General features: G+C 38.6%; 15 non-coding genes across 15 annotated transcripts; all 15 read left to right on the forward strand.

Annotated features, from left to right (window-relative positions):
* The first annotated feature begins 256 nt into the window (after positions 1–256).
* On the forward strand, positions 257–329 carry trnat-cgu (transfer RNA threonine (anticodon CGU)). Its single transcript has one exon. It is a non-coding gene; the product is annotated as a tRNA-Thr (tRNA).
* A 2,681-nt stretch (positions 330–3,010) lies between these two features.
* trnat-cgu (transfer RNA threonine (anticodon CGU)) lies at positions 3,011–3,083 on the forward strand. Its single transcript has one exon. It is a non-coding gene; the product is annotated as a tRNA-Thr (tRNA).
* Positions 3,084–4,040: 957 nt separating this feature from the next.
* trnam-cau (transfer RNA methionine (anticodon CAU)) lies at positions 4,041–4,113 on the forward strand. Its single transcript has one exon. It is a non-coding gene; the product is annotated as a tRNA-Met (tRNA).
* Positions 4,114–4,381: 268 nt separating this feature from the next.
* Positions 4,382–4,454, forward strand: trnam-cau (transfer RNA methionine (anticodon CAU)). Its single transcript has one exon. It is a non-coding gene; the product is annotated as a tRNA-Met (tRNA).
* A 737-nt stretch (positions 4,455–5,191) lies between these two features.
* trnam-cau (transfer RNA methionine (anticodon CAU)) lies at positions 5,192–5,264 on the forward strand. The gene has a single exon. It is a non-coding gene; the product is annotated as a tRNA-Met (tRNA).
* A 972-nt stretch (positions 5,265–6,236) lies between these two features.
* Positions 6,237–6,309, forward strand: trnam-cau (transfer RNA methionine (anticodon CAU)). Its single transcript has one exon. It is a non-coding gene; the product is annotated as a tRNA-Met (tRNA).
* Positions 6,310–6,582: 273 nt separating this feature from the next.
* On the forward strand, positions 6,583–6,655 carry trnam-cau (transfer RNA methionine (anticodon CAU)). Its single transcript has one exon. It is a non-coding gene; the product is annotated as a tRNA-Met (tRNA).
* A 612-nt stretch (positions 6,656–7,267) lies between these two features.
* On the forward strand, positions 7,268–7,340 carry trnam-cau (transfer RNA methionine (anticodon CAU)). The gene has a single exon. It is a non-coding gene; the product is annotated as a tRNA-Met (tRNA).
* A 612-nt stretch (positions 7,341–7,952) lies between these two features.
* On the forward strand, positions 7,953–8,025 carry trnat-cgu (transfer RNA threonine (anticodon CGU)). The gene has a single exon. It is a non-coding gene; the product is annotated as a tRNA-Thr (tRNA).
* Positions 8,026–8,982: 957 nt separating this feature from the next.
* trnak-cuu (transfer RNA lysine (anticodon CUU)) lies at positions 8,983–9,055 on the forward strand. The gene has a single exon. It is a non-coding gene; the product is annotated as a tRNA-Lys (tRNA).
* A 2,666-nt stretch (positions 9,056–11,721) lies between these two features.
* Positions 11,722–11,794, forward strand: trnal-caa (transfer RNA leucine (anticodon CAA)). Its single transcript has one exon. It is a non-coding gene; the product is annotated as a tRNA-Leu (tRNA).
* Positions 11,795–14,031: 2,237 nt separating this feature from the next.
* Positions 14,032–14,104, forward strand: trnam-cau (transfer RNA methionine (anticodon CAU)). The gene has a single exon. It is a non-coding gene; the product is annotated as a tRNA-Met (tRNA).
* Positions 14,105–19,650: 5,546 nt separating this feature from the next.
* trnam-cau (transfer RNA methionine (anticodon CAU)) lies at positions 19,651–19,723 on the forward strand. Its single transcript has one exon. It is a non-coding gene; the product is annotated as a tRNA-Met (tRNA).
* An 846-nt stretch (positions 19,724–20,569) lies between these two features.
* Positions 20,570–20,642, forward strand: trnam-cau (transfer RNA methionine (anticodon CAU)). Its single transcript has one exon. It is a non-coding gene; the product is annotated as a tRNA-Met (tRNA).
* Positions 20,643–20,908: 266 nt separating this feature from the next.
* On the forward strand, positions 20,909–20,981 carry trnam-cau (transfer RNA methionine (anticodon CAU)). Its single transcript has one exon. It is a non-coding gene; the product is annotated as a tRNA-Met (tRNA).
* The last annotated feature ends 620 nt before the right edge of the window (positions 20,982–21,601 follow it).

Raw genomic sequence — 21,601 nt, forward strand, 5'->3', positions numbered from 1 at the left:
AGAAAGTGTTGTCTGAAGAATAAGTGACAATTAATTCTCAGATGTTTTGGACTTTCAGACAATACATACTTTTGTTTCGGTGGATACCACATCTTAAGGTCGATATCTATATTTCTTACTTTCGAATGAAATCATAGTTTTTTTCTCAGGTGTTGTGGACTTTCAGACCATACATTTTGGCACGGTGCTTACAACGTCAGCGTCAAAATCTGAAGGTCGGTATCGATATTTTTTCTTACACTTAACGATTTAATGTGCCTCGTTGGTGCAGCAGGCAGCGTGTCAGTCTCGTAATTTGAAGGTCGTGAGTTCGATTCTCACACGGGGCAGCAAAGCTTATAAAAAGACTGTTCTCTGGTGGTGAAAATAAATTCTCAGTGGTTTTGGACTTTCAGACAATACATACTTTTGTCACGGTGGAAACCACATCTTAAGGTCGATATCAAATTGTTTTACTTTAGAATGAAATCATTGTTTTTTTCTCAGGTGTTGTGGTTTTTCAGACCATACATTTTGGCACGGTGCTTACAACGTCACTGTCAAAAAGTGAAGGTCGGTATTGATATTTTTTTCTTTCGATTTGTCGATTAAATGTGCTTCGTTAGCGCAGTAGGTAGCGCGTCACTCTCATAATCTGAACGTTGTGAGTTCGATCCTCCCACGGGGCAGAAAAGCTTTTAAAAAGACAGTGTTGTCTGAAGATGAAGTGAAAATTAATTCTCAGTTTTTTTGGACTTTCAGACAATACATACTTTTGTCACAGTGGATACCACATCTTAAGGTCGATATCTATATTTTTTACTTTAGAATGAAATCATATTTTTTTTCTCAGGTGATGTGGACTTTCAGACCATACATTTTGGCACGGTGCTTACAAAGTCACTGTCAAAATCTGAAGGTCGTTATCGATATTTTTTCTTTACGCTTGATGTTTAGAAGTCCCTCGTTGGCGCAGCAGGCAGCGCGTCAGTCTCATAATCTGAAGGTCGTGAGTTCGATCCTCACACGGGGCAGCAAAGCTTATAAAAAGACAGTGTTGTCTGAAGGTGAAAATTAATTCTCAGTGGTTTTGGACTTTCAGACAATACATACTTTTGTCACGGTGGAAACCACATCTTAAGGTCGATATCAAATTGTTTTACTTTAGAATGAAATCATTGTTTTTTTCTCAGGTGTTGTGGTTTTTCAGACCATACATTTTGCCACGGTGCTTACAAGGTCACTGTCAAAAAGGGAAAGTCGTTATCGATATTTTTTCTTTACGCTTAATGTTTAAAAGTGCCTCGTTGGCGCAGCAGGCAGGGCGTCAGTCTCATAATCTGAAGGTCGTGAGTTCGATCCTCACACGGGGCAGCAAAGCTTATAAAAAGACAGTGTTGTCTGAAGGTGAAAATTAATTCTCAGTGGTTTTGGACTTTCAGACAATACATACTTTTGTCACGGTGGAAACCACATCTTAAGGTCGATATCAAATTGTTTTACTTTAGAATGAAATCATTGTTTTTTTCTCAGGTGTTGTGGTTTTTCAGACCATACATTTTGCCACGGTGCTTACAAGGTCACTGTCAAAAAGGGAAAGTCGTTATCGATATTTATTCTTTACGCTTAATGTTTAAAAGTGCCTCGTTGGCGCAGCAGGCAGGGCGTCAGTCTCATAATCTGAAGGTCGTGAGTTCGATCCTCACACGGGGCAGCAAAGCTTTTAAAAAAACAGTGTTTTCTGAAGATGAAGTGAAAATTAATTCTCAGTGGTATTGGACGTTCAGACGATACATACTTTTGTCACGGTGCTTACAACGTCACTGTCAAAATCTGAAGGTCGGAATCCATATCTATATTTTTTACTTTAGAATGAAATCATTGTTTTTTTCTCAGGTGATGTGGACTTTCAGACCATACATTTTGGCACGATGCTTACAACGTCACTGTCAAAATCTGAAGGTCGTTATCGATATTTTTTCTTTACGCTGAATGTTTAAAAGTGCCTCGTTGGCGCAGCAGGCAGTGCGTCAGTCTCATAGTCTGAAGGTCGTGAGTTCGATCCTCACACGGGGCAGCAAAGCTTATAGTAAGACAGTGTTGTCTGAAGGTGAAAATTAATTCTCGCTGGTTTTGGACTTTCAGACAATATATACTTTTGTCACAGTGGATACCACATCTTAACGTCGATATCTATATTTTTTACTTTAGAATGAAATCATTGTTTTTTTCTCAGGTGTTGTGGTTTTTCAGACCATACATTTTGGCACGGTGCTTACAACGTCACTGTCAAAAAGTGAAAGTCTTTATCGATATTTTTTCTTTACGCTTAATGTTTAAAAGTGCCTCGTTGGAGCAGCAGGCAGCGCGTCAGTCTCATAATCTGAAGGTCGTGAGTTCGGTCCTCACACGGGGCAGCAAAGCTTTTAAAAAAACAGTGTTTTCTGAAGGTGAAAATTAATTCTCACTGGTTTTGGACTTTCAGACAATACATACTTTTGTCACGGTGGAAACCACATCTTAAGGTCGATATCAAATTGTTTTACTTTAGAATGAAATCATAGTTTTTTTCTCAGGTGTTGTGGTTTTTCAGACCATACATTTTGGCACGGTGCTTACAACGTCACTGTCAAAAAGTGAAGGTCGGTATCGATAATTTTTTCTTTCGATTTCATGATTAAATGTGCTTCGTTAGCGCAGTAGGTAGCGCGTCACTATCATAATCTGAAGGTCGTGAGTTAGATCCTCACACGGGGCAGCAAAGATTTTAAAAAGAAAATGTTGTCTGAAGAATAAGTGACAATTAATTCTCAGATGTTTTGGACTTTCAGACAATACATACTTTTGTTTCGGTGGATACCACATCTTATGGTCGATATCTATATTTCTTACTTTCGAATGAAATCATAGTTTTTTTCTCAGGTGTTGTGGACTTTCAGACCATACATTTTGGCACGGTGCTTACAACGTCAGCGTCAAAATCTGAAGGTCGGGATATCGATATTTTTTCTTACACTTAACGATTTAATGTGCCTCGTTGGTGCAGCAGGCAGCGCGTCAGTCTCGTAATTTGAAGGTCGTGAGTTCGATTCTCACACGGGGCAGCAAAGCTTATAAAAAGACTGTTGTCTGATGGTGAAAATAAATTCTCAGTGGTTTTGGACTTAAAGACAATACATACTTTTGTCACGGTGGAAACCACATCTTAAGGTCGATATCAAATTGTTTTACTTTAGAATGAAATCATAGTTTTTTTCTCAGGTGTTGTGGTTTTTCAGACCATACATTTTGGCACGGTGCTTACAACGTCACTGTCAAAAAGTGGAGGTCGGTATCGATAATTTTTTCTTTAGATTTGTTGATCAAATGTGCTTCGTTAGCGCAGTAGGTAGCGCGTCAGTCTCATAATCTGAAGGTCGCGAGTTCGATCCTCACACGGGGCAGCAAAGATTTTAAAAAGAAAGTGTTCTCTGAAGATGAAGTGAAATTTAATTCTCAGATGTTTTGGACTTTCAGACAATACATACTTTTGTCACGGTGGAAACCACATCTTAAGGTCGATATCAAATTGTTTTACTTTAGAATGAAATCATTGTTTTTTTCTCAGGTGTTGTGGTTTTTCAGACCATACATTTTGGCACGGTGCTTACAACGTCACTGTCAAAAAGTGAAGGTCGGTATTGATATTTTTTTCTTTCGATTTGTTGATTAAATGTGCTTCGTTAGCGCAGTAGGTAGCGCGTCAGTCTCATAATCTGAAGGTCGTGAGTTCGATCCTCACACAGGGCAGCAAAGCTTTTAAAAAGACAGTGTTGTCTGAAGATGAAGTGAAAATTAATTCTCAGTTGTTTTGGACTTTCAGACAATACATACTTTTGTCACAGTGGATACCACATCTTAAGGTCGATATCTATATTTTTTACTTTAGAATGAAATCATATTTTTTTTCTCAGGTGATGTGGACTTTCAGACCATACATTTTGGCACGGTGCTTACAACGTCACTGTCAAAATCTGAAGGTCGTTATCGATATTTTTTCTTTACGCTTAATGTTTAGAAGTGCCTCGTTGGCGCAGCAGGCAGCGCGTCAGTCTCATAATCTGAAGGTCGTGAGTTCGATCCTCACACGGGGCAGCAAAGCTTATAAAACGACAGTGTTGTCTGAAGGTGAAAATTAATTCTCAGTGGTTTTGGACATTCAGACAATACATACTTTTGTCACGGTGGAAACCACATCTTAAGGTCGATATCAAATTGTTTTACTTTAGAATGAAATCATTGTTTTTTTCTCAGGTGTTGTGGTTTTTCAGACCATACATTTTGGCACGGTGCTTACAACGTCACTGTCAAAAAGTGAAGGTCGGTATTGATAATTTTCTCTTTCGAATTGATGATTAGATGTGCCTCGTTAGCGCAGTAGGTAGCGCCTCAGTCTCATAATCTGAAGGTCGTGAGTTCGATCCTCACACGGGGCAGCAATGCTGTTAATAAGAAAGTGTTGTCTGAAGATGAAGTGAAAATTAATTCTCAGTGGTTTTGGACTTCCAGACAATACATACTTTTGTCACAGTGGATACCACATCTTAAGGTCGATATCTATATTTTTTACTTTAGAATGAAATCATTGTTTTTTTCTCAGGTGTTGTGGTTTTTCAGACCATACATTTTGTCACGGTGCTTACAACGTCACTGTCAAAATCTGAAGGTCGGAATCGATATCTATACTTTTTTACTTTAGAATGAAATCATTGTTTTTTTCTCAGGTGATGTGGACTTTCAGACCATACATTTTGGCACGGTGCTTACAACGTCACTGTCAAAATCTGAAGGTCGTTATCGATATTTTTTCTTTACGCTCAATGTTTAAAAGTGCCTCGTTGGCGCAGCAGGCAGTGCGTCAGTCTCATAATCTGAAGGTCGTGAGTTCGATCCTCACACGGGGCAGCAAAGCTTATAGAAAGACAGTGTTGTCTGAAGGTGAAAATTAATTCTCACTGGTTTTGGACTTTCAGACAATACATACTTTTGTCACGGTGGAAACTTAATCTTAAGGTCGATATCAAATTGTTTTACTTTAGAATGAAATCATTGTTTTTTTCTCAGGTGTTGTGGTTTTTCAGACCATACCTTTTGGCACGGTGCTTACAACGTCACTGTCAAAAAGTGAAGGTCGGTATTGATAATTTTTTCTTTCGAATTATTGATTAGATGTGCCTCGTTAGCACAGTAGGTAGCGCCTCAGTCTCATAATCTGAAGGTCGTGAGTTCGATCCTCACACGGGGCAGCAAAGCTTTTAAAAAAACAGTGTTTTCTGAAGATGAGGTGAAAATTAATTCTCAGTGGAATTGGACGTTCAGACGATACATACTTTTGTCACGGTGCTTACAACGTCACTGTCAAAATCTGAAGGTCGGTATCCATATCTATATTTTTTACTTTAGAATGAAATCATTGTTTTTTTCTTAGGTGTTGTGGACTTTCAGACCATACATTTTGGCACGGTGCTTACAACGTCACTGTCAAAATCTGAAGGTCGGTATCTATATTTTTTCTTACACTTAATGCTTTAATGTGCCTCGTTGGTGCAGCATGCAGCACGTCAGTCTCATAATCTGAAGGTCGTGAGTTAGATCCTCACACGGGGCAGCAAAGATTTTAAAAAGAAAGTGTTGTCTGAAGAATAAGTGACAATTAATTCTCAGATGTTTTGGACTTTCAGACAATACATACTTTTGTTTCGGTGGATACCACATCTTAAGGTCGATATCTATATTTCTTACTTTCGAATGAAATCATAGTTTTTTTCTCAGGTGTTGTGGACTTTCAGACCATACATTTTGGCACGGTGCTTACAACGTCACAGTCAAAATCTGAAGGTCGGTATCGATATTTTTTCTTACACTTAATGATTTAATGTCCCTCGTTGGTGCTGCAGGCAGCGCGTCAGTCTCGTAATTTGAAGGTCGTGAGTTCGATTCTCACACGGGGCAGCAAAGCTTATAAAAAGACTGTTCTCTGATGGTGAAAATAAATTCTCAGTGGTTTTGGACTTTCAGACAATACATACTTTTGTCACGGTGGAAACCACATCTTAAGGTCGATATCAAATTGTTTTACTTTAGAATGAAATCATAGTTTTTTTCTCAGGTGTTGTGGTTTTTCAGACCATACATTTTGGCACGGTGCTTACAACGTCACTGTCAAAAAGTGAAGGTCGGTATCGATAATTTTTTCTTTAGATTTGTTGATTAAATGTGCTTTGTTAGCGCAGTAGGTAGCGCGTCAGTCTCATAATCTGAAGGTCGTGAGTTCGATCCTCACATGGGGCAGCAAAGATTTTAAAAAGAAAGTGTTCTCTGAAGATGAAGTGAAATTTAATTCTCAGATGTTTTGGACTTTCAGACAATACATACTTTTGTCACGGTGGAAACCACATCTTAAGGTCGATATCAAATTGTTTTACTTTAGAATGAAATCATTGTTTTTTTCTCAGGTGTTGTGGTTTTTCAGACCATACATTTTGGCACGGTGCTTACAACGTCACTGTCAAAAAGTGAAGGTCGGTATTGATATTTTTTTCTTTCGATTTGTCGATTAAATGTGCTTCGTTAGCGCAGTAGGTAGCGCGTCAGTCTCATAATCTGAACGTCGTGAGTTCGATCCTCACACGGGGCAGAAAAGCTTTTAAAAAGACAGTGTTCTCTGAAGATTAAGTGAAAATTAATTCTCAGTTGTTTTGGACTTTCAGACAATACATACTTTTGTCACGGTGGAAACCACATCTTAAGGTCGATATCAAATTGTTTTACTTTAGAATGAAATCATATTTTTTTTCTCAGGTGATGTGGACTTTCAGACCATACATTTTGGCACGGTGCTTACAACGTCACTGTCAAAATCTGAAGGTCGTTATCGATATTTTTTCTTTACGCTCAACGTTTAAAACTGCCTCGTTGGCGCAGCAGGCAGTGCGTCAGTCTCATAGTCTGAAGGTCGTGAGTTCGATCCTCACACGGGGCAGCAAAGCTTATAGTAAGACAGTGTTGTCTGAAGGTGAAAATTAATTCTCACTGCTTTTGGACTTTCAGACAATATATAGTTTTGTCACAGTGGATACCACATCTTAACGTCGAAATCTATATTTTTTACTTTAGAATGAAATCATTGTTTTTTTCTCAGGTGTTGTGGTTTTTCAGACCATACATTTTGGCACGGTGCTTACAACGTCACTGTCAAAAAGTGAAAGTCTTTATCGATATTTTTTCTTTACGCTTAATGTTTAAAAGTGCCTCGTTGGCGCAGCAGGCAGCGCGTCAGTCTCATAATCTGAAGGTCGTGAGTTCGATCCTCACACGGGGCAGCAAAGCTTTTAAAAAAACAGTGTTTTATGAAGGTGAAAATTAATTCTCACTGGTTTTGGACTTTCAGACAATACATACTTTTGTCACGGTGGAAACCACATCTTAAGGTCGATATCAAATTGTTTTACTTTAGAATGAAATCATAGTTTTTTTCTCAGGTGTTGTGGTTTTTCAGACCATACATTTTGGCACGGTGCTTACAACGTCACTGTCAAAAAGTGAAGGTCGGTATCGATATTTTTTTCTTTCGATTTCATGATTAAATGTGCTTCGTTAGCGCAGTAGGTAGCGCGTCAGTATCATAATCTGAAGGTCGTGAGTTAGATCCTCACACGGGGCAGCAAAGATTTTAAAAAGAAAATGTTGTCTGAAGAATAAGTGACAATTAATTCTCAGATGTTTTGGACTTTCAGACAATACATACTTTTGTTTCGGTGGATACCACATCTTAAGGTCGATATCTATATTTCTTACTTTCGAATGAAATCATAGTTTTTTTCTCAGGTGTTGTGGACTTTCAGACCATACATTTTGGCACGGTGCTTACAACGTCAGCGTCAAAATCTGAAGGTCGGTATCGATATTTTTTCTTACACTTAACGATTTAATGTGCCTCGTTGGTGCAGCAGGCAGCGCGTCAGTCTCGTAATTTGAAGGTCGTGAGTTCGATTCTCACACGGGGCAGCAAAGCTTATAAAAAGACTGTTGTCTGATGGTGAAAATAAATTCTCAGTGGTTTTGGACTTTCAGACAATACATACTTTTGTCACGGTGGAAACCACATCTTAAGGTCGATATCAAATTGTTTTACTTTAGAATGAAATCATTGTTTTTTTCTCAGGTGTTGTGGTTTTTCAGACCATACATTTTGGCACGGTGCTTACAACGTCACTGTCAAAAAGTGGAGGTCGGTATCGATAATTTTTTCTTTAGATTTGTTGATTAAATGTGCTTCGTTAGCGCAGTAGGTAGCGCGTCAGTCTCATAATCTGAAGGTCGCGAGTTCGATCCTCACACGGGGCAGCAAAGATTTTAAAAAGAAAGTGTTCTCTGAAGATGAAGTGAAATTTAATTCTCAGATGTTTTGGACTTTCAGACAATACATACTTTTGTCACGGTGGAAACCACATCTTAAGGTCGATATCAAATTGTTTTACTTTAGAATGAAATCATTGTTTTTTTCTCAGGTGTTGTGGTTTTTCAGACCATACATTTTGGCACGGTGCTTACAACGTCACTGTCAAAAAGTGAAGGTCGGTATTGATATTTTTTTCTTTCGATTTGTTGATTAAATGTGCTTCGTTAGCGCAGTAGGTAGCTCGTCAGTCTCATAATCTGAAGGTCGTGAGTTCGATCCTCACACGGGGCAGCAAAGCTTTTAAAAAGACAGTGTTGTCTGAAGATGAAGTGAAAATTAATTCTCAGTTGTTTTGGACTTTCAGACAATACATACTTTTGTCACAGTGGATACCACATCTTAAGGTCGATATCTATATTTTTTACTTTAGAATGAAATCATATTTTTTTTCTCAGGTGATGTGGACTTTCAGACCATACATTTTGGCACGGTGCTTACAACGTCACTGTCAAAATCTGAAGGTCGTTATCGATATTTTTTCTTTACGCTCAATGTTTAAAAGTGCCTCGTTGGCGCAGCAGGCAGTGCGTCAGTCTCTTAATCTGAAGGTCGTGAGTTCGATCCTCACACGGGGCAGCAAAGCTTATAGAAAGACAGTGTTGTCTGAAGGTGAAAATTAATTCTCACTGGTTTTGGACTTTCAGACAATACATACTTTTGTCACGGTGGAAACTTAATCTTAAGGTCGATATCTATATTTCTTACTTTCGAATGAAATCATAGTTTTTTTCTCAGGTGTTGTGGACTTTCAGACCATACATTTTGGCACGGTGCTTACAACGTCACAGTCAAAATCTGAAGGTCGGTATCGATATTTTTTCTTACAGTTAATGATTTAATGTCCCTCGTTGGTGCTGCAGGCAGCGCGTCAGTCTCGTAATTTGAAGGTCGTGAGTTCGATTCTCACACGGGGCAGCAAAGCTTATAAAAAGACTGTTCTCTGATGGTGAAAATAAATTCTCAGTGGTTTTGGACTTTCAGACAATACATACTTTTGTCACGGTGGAAACCACATCTTAAGGTCGATATCAAATTGTTTTACTTTAGAATGAAATCATAGTTTTTTTCTCAGGTGTTGTGGTTTTTCAGACCATACATTTTGTCACGGTGCTTACAACGTCACTGTCAAAATCTGAAGGTCGGTATCGATATCTATATTTTTTAATTTAGAATGAAATCATTGTTTTTATCTTAGGTGTTGTGGACTTTCAGACCATACATTTTGGCACGGTGCTTACAACGTCACTGTCAAAATCTGAAGGTCGGTATCGATATCTATATTTTTTACTTTAGAATGAAATCATTGTTTTTTATCTTAGGTGTTGTGGACTTTCAGACCATACATTTTGGCACGGTGCTTACAACGTCACTGTCAAAATCTGAAGGTCGGTATCGATATCTATATTTTTTACTTTAGAATGAAATCATTGTTTTTTTTCTTAGGTGTTGTGGACTTTCAGACCATACATTTTGGCACGGTGCTTACAACCTCACTGTCAAAAAGTGAAGGTCGGTATCGATATTTTTTCTTACATCTAAAGATTTAATGTGCCTCGTTGGTGCAGCAGGCAGCGCGTCAGTCTCATAATCTGGAGGTCGTGAGGTCGATCCTCACACGGGGCAGCAAAGCTTATAAAAAGACTGTTGTCTGAAGGTGAAAATAAATTCTCAGTTGTTTTGGACTTTCAGACAATACATACTTTTGTCACGGTGGAAACCACATCTTAAGGTCGATATCAAATTGTTTTACTTTAGAATGAAATCATAGTTTTTTTCTCAGGTGTTGTGGTTTTTCAGACCATACATTTTGGAACGGTGCTTACAACGTCACTGTCAAAATCTGAAGGTCGGTATAGATATTTTTTCTTACACTCAATGATTTGATGTGCCTCGTTTGTGCAGCAGGCAGTGCGTCAGTCTCATAATCTGAAAGTCGTGTGTTCGATCCTCACACGGGTCAGCAAAGCTTATAAAAAGACTGTTGTCTGATGGTGAAAATTAATTCTCAGTGCTTTTGGACTTTCAGACAATACATACTTTTGTCACGGTGGAAACCACATCTTAAGGTCGATATCAAATTGTTTTACTTTAGAATGAAATCATAATTTTTTTCTCAGGTGTTGTGGTTTTTCAGACCATACATTTTGACACGGTGCTTACAACGTCACTGTCAAAATCTGAAGGTCGGTATCGATATTTTTTCTTACACTAAATGATTTACTTTGCCTCTGTGGTGCAGCAGGCAGCGCGTCAGTCTCATAATCTGAAGGTCGTGAGTTCCATCCTCACAAGGGGCAGCAAAGCTTATAAAAAGACTGTTGTCTGATGGTGAAAATTAATTCTCAGTGGTTTTGGACTTTCAGACAATACATACTTTTGTCACGGTGGAAACCACATCTTAAGGTCGATATCAAATTGTTTTACTTTAGAATGAAATCATTGTTTTTTTCTCATGTGTTGTGGTTTTTCAGACCATATATTTTGGCACTGTGCTTACAACGTCACTGTCAAAAAGTGAAGGTCGTTATCGATAATTTTTTCTTTCGATGTGTTGACGAACTGTGCCTAGTTAGCGCAGTAGGTAGCGCGTCAGTATCGTAATCTGACGATCGTGGGTTCGATCCTCACACGGGGTAGCAAAGCTTTTAAAAAGACAGTGTTTTCTGAAGATGAAGTGAAAATTAATTCTCACTGGTTTTGGACTTTCAGACAATACATACTTTTGTCACGGTGGATACCACATCTTAAGGTCGATATCTATATTTTTTACTTTAGAATGAAATTATTGTTTTTTTCTCAGGTGATGTGGACTTTCAGACCATACATTTTGGCACGGTGCTTACAACGTCACTGTCAAAATCTGAAGGTCGTTATCGATATTTTTTCTTTACGCTTAATGTTTAGAAGTCCTCGTTGGCGCAGCAGGCAGCGCGTCAGTCTCATAATCTGAAGGTCGTGAGTTCGATCCTCAAACGGGGCAGCAAAGCTTATAAAAAGACAGTGTTGTGTGAAGATTAATTCTCAGTGGTTTTGGACTTTCAGACAATACATACTTTTGTCACGGTGGAAACCACATCTTAAGGTCGATATCAAATTGTTTTACTTTAGAATGAAATCATAGTTTTTTTCTCAGGTGTTGTGGTTTTCCAGACCACACATTTTGGCACGGTGCTTACAACATCACTGTCAAAAAGTGAAGGTCGGTATCGATATTTTTTTCTTTCGATTTGTTGATTAAATGTGCCTCGTTAGCGCAGTAGGTAGCCCGTCAGTCTCAAAATCTGAAGGTCGAGAGTTCGATCCTCACACGGGGCAGCAAACCTTTTAAAAAGACAGTGTTGTCTGAAGATGAAGTGAAAATGAATTCTCAGTGGTTTTGGACTTTCACACAATACATACTTTTGTCACAGTGGATACCAAATCTTAAGGTCGATATCTATATTTTTTACTTTAGAATGAAATCATTGTTTTTTTTCTCAGGTGTTGTGGACTTTCAGACCATACATTTTGGCACGGTGCTTACAACGTCACTGTCAAAAAGTGAAGGTCGTTATCGATATTTTTTCTTTACGCTTAATGTTTAAAAGTGCCTCGTTGGCGCAGCAGGCAGCGCGTCTGTCTCATAATCTGAAGGTTGTGAGTTCGATCCTCACACGGCGCAGCAAAGCTTTTAAAAAAACTGTTTTCTGAAGAATAAGTGACAATTAATTCTCAGTGGTATTGGAAATTCAGACGATACATACTTTTGTCACGGTGCTTACAACGTCACTGTCAAAATCTGAAGGTCGGTATCGATATCTATATTTTTTACTTTAGAATGAAATCATTGTTTATTTCTTAGGTGTTGTGGACTTTCAGACCATACATTTTGGCACGGTGCTTACAACGTCACTGTCAAAATCTGAAGGTCGGTATCGATATTTTTTCTTACACTTAATGATTTAATGTGCCTCGTTGGTGCTGCAGGCGCGCGTCAGTCTCATAGTCTGAAGGTCGTGAGTTCGATCCTCACACGGGGCAGCAAAGCTTATAAAAAGACAGTGTTGTCTGAAGGTGAAAATTAATTCTCAGTGGTTTTGGACTTTCAGACAATACATACTTTTGTCACGGTGGAAACCACATCTTAAGGTCGATATCAAATTGTTTTACTTTAGAATGAAATCATAGTTTTTTTCTCAGGTGTTGTGGTTTTTCAGACCATACATTTTGGCACGGTGCTTACAACGTCACTGTCAAAAAGTTAATGTCGGTATTGATAATTTTTTCTTTCGATTTGTTGATTAAATGTGCCTCGTTAGCGCAGTACGTAGCGCGTCAGTCTCATAATCTGAAGGTTGTGAGTTCGATCCTCACACGGGGCAGCAAAGCTTTTAATAAGAAAGTGTTGTCTGAAGATGAAGTGAAAATTAATTCTCAATGGTTTTGGACTTCCAGACAATACATACTTTTGTCACAGTGGATACGACATCTTAAGGTCGATATCTATATTTTTTACTTTAGAATGAAATCATTGTTTTTTTCTCAGGTGATGTGGACTTTCAGACCATACATTTTGGCACGGTGCTTACAACGTCACTGTCAAAATCTGAAGGTCGTTATCGATATTTTTTCTTTACGCTCAATGTTTAAAAGTGCCTCGTTGGCGCAGCAGGCAGTGCGTCAGTCTCATAATCTGAATGTCGTGAGTTCGATCCTCACACGGGGCAGCAAAGCTTTTAAAAAGACAGTGTTTTCTGAAGATGAAGTGAGAATTAATTCTCAGTGGTATTGGACGTTCAGACGATACATACTTTTATCACGGTGCTTACAACGTCACTGTCAAAATCTGAAGGTCGTTATCGATATTTTTTCTTTACGCTTAATATTTAGAAGTCCTCGTTGGCGCAGCAGGCAGCGCGTCAGTCTCATAATCTGAAGGTCGTGAGTTCGATCCTCAAACGGGGCAGCAAAGCTTATAAAAAGACAGTGTTGTGTGAAGATTAATTCTCAGTGGTTTTGGACTTTCAGACAATACATACTTTTGTCACGGTGGAAACCACATCTTAAGGTCGATATCAAATTGTTTTACTTTAGAATGAAATCATAGTTTTTTTCTCAGGTGTTGTGGTTTTTCAGACCATACCTTTTGGCACGGTGCTTACAACTTCACTGTCAAAAAGTGAAGGTCGGTATCGATATTTTTTTCTTTCGATTTGTCGATTAAATGTGCTTCGTTAGCGCAGTAGGTAGCGCGTCAGTCTCATAGTCTGAAGGTCGGGAGTTCGATCCTCACACGGGGCAGCAATGCTTTTAAAAAGACAGTGTTGTCCGAAGATGAAGTGAAAATTAATTCTCAGTTGTTTTGGACTTTCAGACAATACATACTTTTGTCACAGTGGATACCACATCTTAAGGTCGATATCTATATTTTTTACTTTAGAATGAAATCATAGTTTTTTTCTCAGGTGATGTGGACTTTCAGACCATACATTTTGGCACGGTGCTTACAACGTCACTGTCAAAATCTGAAGGTCGTTATCGATATTATTTCTTTACGCTTAATATTTAGAAGTGCCTCGTTGGCGCAGTAGGCAGCGCGTCAGTCTCATAATCTGGAGGTCGTGAGTTCGATCCTCACACGGGGCAGCAAAGCGTATAAAAAGACTGTTGTCTGAAGGTGAAAATAAATTTTCTGTAGTTTTGGACTTTCTGACAATACATACTTTTGTCACGGTGGAAACCACATCTTAAGGTCGATATCAAATTGTTTTACTTTAGAATGAAATCATAGTTTTTTTCTCAGGTGTTGTGGTTTTTCAGACCATACATTTTGGCACGGTGCTTACAACGTCACTGTCAAAAAGTGAAGGTCGGTATCGATAATTTTTTCTTTCGATTTGTTGATTAAATGTGCTTCGTTAGCGCATTAGGTAGCGCGTCAGTCTCATAATCTGAAGGTCGTGAGTTAAATCCTCACACGGGGCAGCAAAGATTTTAAAAAGAAAGTGTTGTCTGAAGAATAAGTGACAATTAATTCTCAGATGTTTTGGACTTTCAGACAATACATACTTTTGTTTCGGTGGATACCACATCTTAAGGTCGATATCTATATTTCTTACTTTCGAATGAAATCATTGTTTTTTTCTCAGGTGTTGTGGACTTTCAGACCATACATTTTGGCACGGTGCTTACAACCTCAGCGTCAAAATCTGAAGGTCGGTATCGATATTTTTTCTTACACTTACCGATTTAATGTGCCTCGTTGGTGCAGCAGGCAGGGCGTCAGTCTCGTAATTTGAAGGTCGTGAGTTCGATACTCACACGGGGCAGCAAAGCTTATAAAAAGACTGTTGTCTGATGGTGAAAATTAATTCTCAGTGGTTTTGGACTTTCAGACAATACATACTTTTGTCACGGTGGAAACCACATCTTAAGGTCGATATCAAATTGTTTTACTTTAGAATGAAATCATAGTTTTTTTCTCAGGTGTTGTGGTTTTTCAGACCATACATTTTGGCACGGTGCTTACAACGTCACTGTCAAAAAGTGAAGGTCGGTATCGATAATTTTTTCTTTCGATTTGTTGATTAAATGTGCTTCGTTAGCGCAGAAGGTAGTGCCTCAGTCTCATAATCTGAAGGTCGCGAGTTCGATCCTCACACCTGGCAGCAAAGATTTTAAAAAGAACGTGTTCTCTGAAGATGAAGTGAAAATTAATTCTCAGATGTTTTGGACTTTCAGACAATACATACTTTTGTCACGGTGGAAACCACATCTTAAGGTCGATATCAAATTGTTTTACTTTAGAATGAAATCATAATTCTTTTTCTCAGGTGTTGTGGTTTTTCAGACCATACATTTTGACACGGTGCTTACAACGTCACTGTCAAAATCTGAAGGTCGGTATCGATATTTTTTCTTACACTAAATGATTTACTTTGCCTCGTTGGTGCAGCAGGCAGCGCGTCAGTCTCATAATCTGAAGGTCGTGAGTTCCATCCTCACAAGGGGCAGCAAAGCTTATAAAAAGACTGTTGTCTGATGGTGAAAATTAATTCTCAGTGGTTTTGGACTTTCAGACAATACATACTTTTGTCACGGTGGAAACCACATCTTAAGGTCGATATCAAATTGTTTTACTTTAGAATGAAATCATTGTTTTTTTCTCATGTGTTGTGGTTTTTCAGACCATATATTTTGGCACTGTGCTTACAACGTCACTGTCAAAAAGTGAAGGTCGTTATCGATAATTTTTTCTTTCGATGTGTTGATGAACTGTGCCTAGTTATCGCAGTAGGTAGCGCGTCAGTATCGTAATCTGATGATCGTGAGTTCGATCCTCACACGGGGCAGCAAAGCTTTTAAAAAGACAGTGTTTTCTGAAGATGAAGTGAAAATTAATTCTCACTGGTTTTGGACTTTCAGACAATACATACTTTTGTCACGGTGGATACCACATCTTAAGGTCGATATCTATATTTTTTACTTTAGAATGAAATTATTGTTTTTTTCTCAGGTGATGTGGACTTTCAGACCATACATTTTGGCACGGTGCTTACATCGTCTCTGTCAAAATCTGAAGGTCGTTATCGATATTTTTTCTTTACGCTTATTGTTCGAAAGTGCCTCGTTGGCGCAGCAGGCAGTGCGTCAGTCTCATAATCTGAAGGTCGTGAGTTCGATCCTCACACGGGGCAGCAAAGCTTTCTAAAGACAGTGTTTTCTGAAGATGAAGTGAAAATTAATTCTCAGTGGTATTTGACGTTCAGACGATACATACTTTTGTCACGGTGCTTACAACGTCACTGTCAAAATCTGAAGGTCGGTATCGATATCTATATTTTTTAATTTAGAATGAAATCATTGTTTTTTTCTTAGGTGTTGTGGACTTTTAGACCATACATTTTGGCACGGTGCTTACAACGTCACTGTCAAATTCTGAAGGTCGGTATCGATATCTATATTTTTTACTTTAGAATGAAATCATTGTTTTTTTTCTTAGGTGTTGTGGACTTTCAGACCATACATTTTGGCACGGTGCTTACAACGTCACTGTCAAAAAGTGAAGGTCGGTATCGATATTTTTTCTTACATCTAAAGATTTAATGTGCCTCGTTGGTGCAGCAGGCAGCGCGTCAGTCTCATAATCTGGAGGTCGTGAGGTCGATCCTCACACGGGGCAGCAAAGCTTATAAAAAGACTGTTGTCTGAAGGTGAAAATAAATTCTCAGTTGTTTTGGACTTTCAGACAATACATACTTTTGTCACGGTGGAAACCACATCTTAAGGTCGATATCAAATTGTTTTACTTTAGAATGAAATCATAGTTTTTTTCTCAGGTGTTGTGGTTTTTCAGACCATACATTTTGGCACGGTGCTTACAACGTCACTGTCAAAATCTGAAGGTCGGTATAGATATTTTTTCTTACACTCAATGATTTGATGTGCCTCGTTTGTGCAGCAGGCAGTGCGTCAGTCTCATAATCTGAAAGTCGTGTGTTCGATCCTCACACGGGTCAGCAAAGCTTATAAAAAGACTGTTGTCTGATGGTGAAAATTAATTCTCAGTGCTTTTGGACTTTCAGACAATACATACTTTTGTCACGGTGGAAACCACATCTTAAGTTCGATATCAAATTGTTTTACTTTAGAATGAAATCATAATTTTTTTCTCAGGTGTTGTGGTTTTTCAGACCATACATTTTGACACGGTGCTTACAACGTCACTGTCAAAATCTGAAGGTCGGTATCGATATTTTTTCTTACACTAAATGATTTACTTTGCCTCGGTGGTGCAGCAGGCAGTGCGTCAGTCTCATAATCTCAAGGTCGTGAGTTCCATCCTCACAAGGGGCAGCAAAGCTTATAAAAAGACTGTTGTCTGATGGTGAAAATTAATTCTCAGTGGTTTTGGACTTTCAGACAATACATACTTTTGTCACGGTGGAAACCACATCTTAAGGTCGATATCAAATTGTTTTACTTTAGAATGAAATCATTGTTTTTTTCTCATGTGTTGTGGTTTTTCAGACCATATATTTTGGCACTGTGCTTACAACGTCACTGTCAAAAAGTGAAGGTCGTTATCGATAATTTTTTCTTTCGATGTGTTGATGAACTGTGCCTAGTTAGCGCAGTAGGTAGCGCGTCAGTATCGTAATCTGACGATCGTGGGTTCGATCCTCACACGGGGCAGCAAAGCTTTTAAAAAGACAGTGTTTTCTGAAGATGAAGTGAAAATTAATTCTCACTGGTTTTGGACTTTCAGACAATACATACTTTTGTCACGGTGGATACCACATCTTAAGGTCGATATCTATATTTTTTACTTTAGAATGAAATTATTGTTTTTTTCTCAGGTGATGTGGACTTTCAGACCATACATTTTGGCACGGTGCTTACAACGTCACTGTCAAAATCTGAAGGTCGTTATCGATATTTTTTCTTTACGCTTAATGTTTAGAAGTCCTCGTTGGCGCAGCAGGCAACGCGTCAGTCTCATAATCTGAAGGTCGTGAGTTCGATCCTCAAACGGGGCAGCAAAGCTTATCAAAAGACAGTGTTGTGTGAAGATTAATTCTCAGTGGTTTTGGACTTTCAGACAATACATACTTTTGTCACGGTGGAAACCACATCTTAAGGTCGATATCAAATTGTTTTACTTTAGAATGAAATCATAGTTTTTTTCTCAGGTGTTGTGGTTTTCCAGACCACACATTTTGGCACGGTGCTTACAACATCATTGTCAAAAAGTGAAGGTCGGTATCGATATTTTTTTCTTTCGATTTGTTGATTAAATGTGCCTCGTTAGCGCAGTAGGTAGCCCGTCAGTCTCATAATCTGAAGGTCGAGAGTTCGATCCTCACACGGGGCAGCAAACCTTTTAAAAAGACAGTGTTCTCTGAAGATGAAGTGAAAATGAATTCTCAGTGGTTTTGGACTTTCACACAATACATACTTTTGTCACAGTGGATACCAAATCTTAAGGTCGATATCTATATTTTTTACTTTAGAATGAAATCATTGTTTTTTTCTCAGGTGTTGTGGACTTTCAGACCATACATTTTGGCACGGTGCTTACAACGTCACTGTCAAAAAGTGAAGGTCGTTATCGATATTTTTTCTTTACACTTAATGTTTAAAAGTGCCTCGTTGGCGCAGCAGGCAGCGCGTCTGTCTCATAATCTGAAGGTCGTGAGTTCGATCCTCACACGGCGCAGCAAAGCTTTTAAAAAAACTGTTTTCTGAAGAATAAGTGACAATTAATTCTCAGTGGTATTGGAAATTCAGACGATACATACTTTTGTCACGGTGCTTACAACGTCACTGTCAAAATCTGAAGGTCGGTATCGATATCTATATTTTTTACTTTAGAATGAAATCATTGTTTATTTCTTAGGTGTTGTGGACTTTCAGACCATACATTTTGGCACGGTGCTTACAACGTCACTGTCAAAATCTGAAGGTCGGTATCGATATTTTTTCTTACACTTAATGATTTAATGTGCCTCGTTGGTGCTGCAGGCGCGCGTCAGTCTCATAGTCTGAAGGTCGTGAGTTCGATCCTCACACGGGGCAGCAAAGCTTATAAAAAGACAGTGTTGTCTGAAGGTGAAAATTAATTCTCAGTGGTTTTGGACTTTCAGACAATACATACTTTTGTCACGGTGGAAACCACATCTTAAGGTCGATATCAAATTGTTTTACTTTAGAATGAAATCATAGTTTTTTTCTCAGGTGTTGTGGTTTTTCAGACCATACATTTTGGCACGGTGCTTACAACGTCACTGTCAAAAAGTTAATGTCGGTATTGATAATTTTTTTCTTTCGATTTGTTGATTAAATGTGCCTCGTTAGCGCAGTACGTAGCGCGTCAGTCTCATAATCTGAAGGTTGTGAGTTCGATCCTCACACGGGGCAGCAAAGCTTTTAATAAGAAAGTGTTGTCTGAAGATGAAGTGAAAATTAATTCTCAATGGTTTTGGACTTCCAGACAATACATACTTTTGTCACAGTGGATACCACATCTTAAGGTCGATATCTATATTTTTTACTTTAGAATGAAATCATTGTTTTTTTCTCAGGTGATGTGGACTTTCAGACCATACATTTTGGCACGGTGCTTACAACGTCACTGTCAAAATCTGAAGGTCGTTATCGATATTTTTTCTTTACGCTCAATGTTTAAAAGTGCCTCGTTGGCGCAGCAGGCAGCGCGTCAGTCTCATAATCTGAATGTCGTGAGTTCGATCCTCACACGGGGCAGCAAAGCTTTTAAAAAGACAGTGTTTTCTGAAGATGAAGTGAGAATTAATTCTCAGTGGTATTGGACGTTCAGACGATACTTACTTTTATCACGGTGCTTACAACGTCACTGTCAAAATCTGAAGGTCGTTATCGATATTTTTTCTTTACGCTTAATGTTTAGAAGTCCTCGTTGGCGCAGCAGGCAGCGCGTCAGTCTCATAATCTGAAGGTCGTGAGTTCGATCCTCAAACGGGGCAGCAAAGCTTATAAAAAGACAGTGTTGTGTGAAGATTAATTCTCAGTGGTTTTGGACTTTCAGACAATACATACTTTTGTCACGGTGGAAACCACATCTTAAGGTCGATATCAAATTGTTTTACTTTAGAATGAAATCATAGTTTTTTTCTCAGGTGTTGTGGTTTTTCAGACCATACCTTTTGGCACGGTGCTTACAACTTCACTGTCAAAAAGTGAATGTCGGTATCGATATTTTTTTCTTTCGATTTGTCGATTAAATGTGCTTCGTTAGCGCAGTAGGTAGCGCGTCAGTCTCATAGTCTGAAGGTCGGGAGTTCGATCCTCACACGGGGCAGCAATGCTTTTAAAAAGACAGTGTTGTCCGAAGATGAAGTGAAAATTAATTCTCAGTTGTTTTGGACTTTCAGACAATACATACTTTTGTCACAGTGGATACCACATCTTAAGGTCGATATCTATATTTTTTACTTTAGAATGAAATCATAGTTTTTTTCTCAGGTGATGTGGACTTTCAGACCATACATTTTGGCACGGTGCTTACAACGTCACTGTCAAAATCTGAAGGTCGTTATCGATATTATTTCTTTACGCTTAATATTTAGAAGTGCCTCGTTGGCGCAGCAGGCAGCGCGTCAGTCTCATAATCTGGAGGTCGTGAGTTCGATCCTCACACGGGGCAGCAAAGCTTATAAAAAGACTGTTGTCTGAAGGTGAAAATAAATTCTCAGTCGTTTTGGACTTTCAGACAATACATACTTTTGTCACGGTGGAAAGCACATCTTAAGCTCGATATCAAATTGTTTTACTTTAGAATGAAATCATAGTTTTTTTCTCAGGTGTTGTGGTTTTCCAGACCACACATTTTGGCACGGTGCTTACAACATCACTGTCAAAAAGTGAAGGTCGGTATCGATATTTTTTTCTTTCGATTTGTTTATTAAATGTGCCTCGTTAGCGCAGTAGGTAGCCCGTCAGTCTCATAATCTGAAGGTCGTGAGTTCGATCCTCACACGGGGCAGCAAACCTTTTAAAAAGACAGTGTTGTCTGAAGATGAAGTGAAAATGAATTCTCAGTGGTTTTGGACTTTCAGACAATACATACTTTTGTCACAGTGGATACCAAATCTTAAGGTCGATATCTATATTTTTTACTTTAGAATGAAATCATTGTTTTTTTTCTCAGGTGTTGTGGACTTTCAGACCATACATTTTGGCACGGTGCTTACAACGTCACTGTCAAAAAGTGAAGGTCGTTATCGATATTTTTTCTTTACGCTTAATGTTTAAAAGTGCCTCGTTGGCGCAGCAGGCAGGGCGTCTGTCTCATAATCTGAAGGTCGTGAGTTCGATCCTCACACGGCGCAGCAAAGCTTTTAAAAAAACAGTGTTTTCTGAAGAATAAGTGACAATTAATTCTCAGTGGTATTGGACGTTCAGACGATACATACTTTTGTCACGGTGCTTACAACGTCACTGTCAAAATCTGAAGGTCGGTATCGATATCTATATTTTTTACTTTAGAATGAAATCATTGTTTATTTCTTAGGTGTTGTGGACTTTCAGACCATACATTTTGGCACGGTGCTTACAACGTCACTGTCAAAATCTGAAGGTCGGTATCGATATTTTTTCTTACAT

Source organism: Salmo salar, chromosome 02, assembly GCF_965601325.2.
Source record: "Salmo salar chromosome 02, fSalSal1, whole genome shotgun sequence".
NCBI lineage: Eukaryota > Metazoa > Chordata > Actinopteri > Salmoniformes > Salmonidae > Salmo > Salmo salar.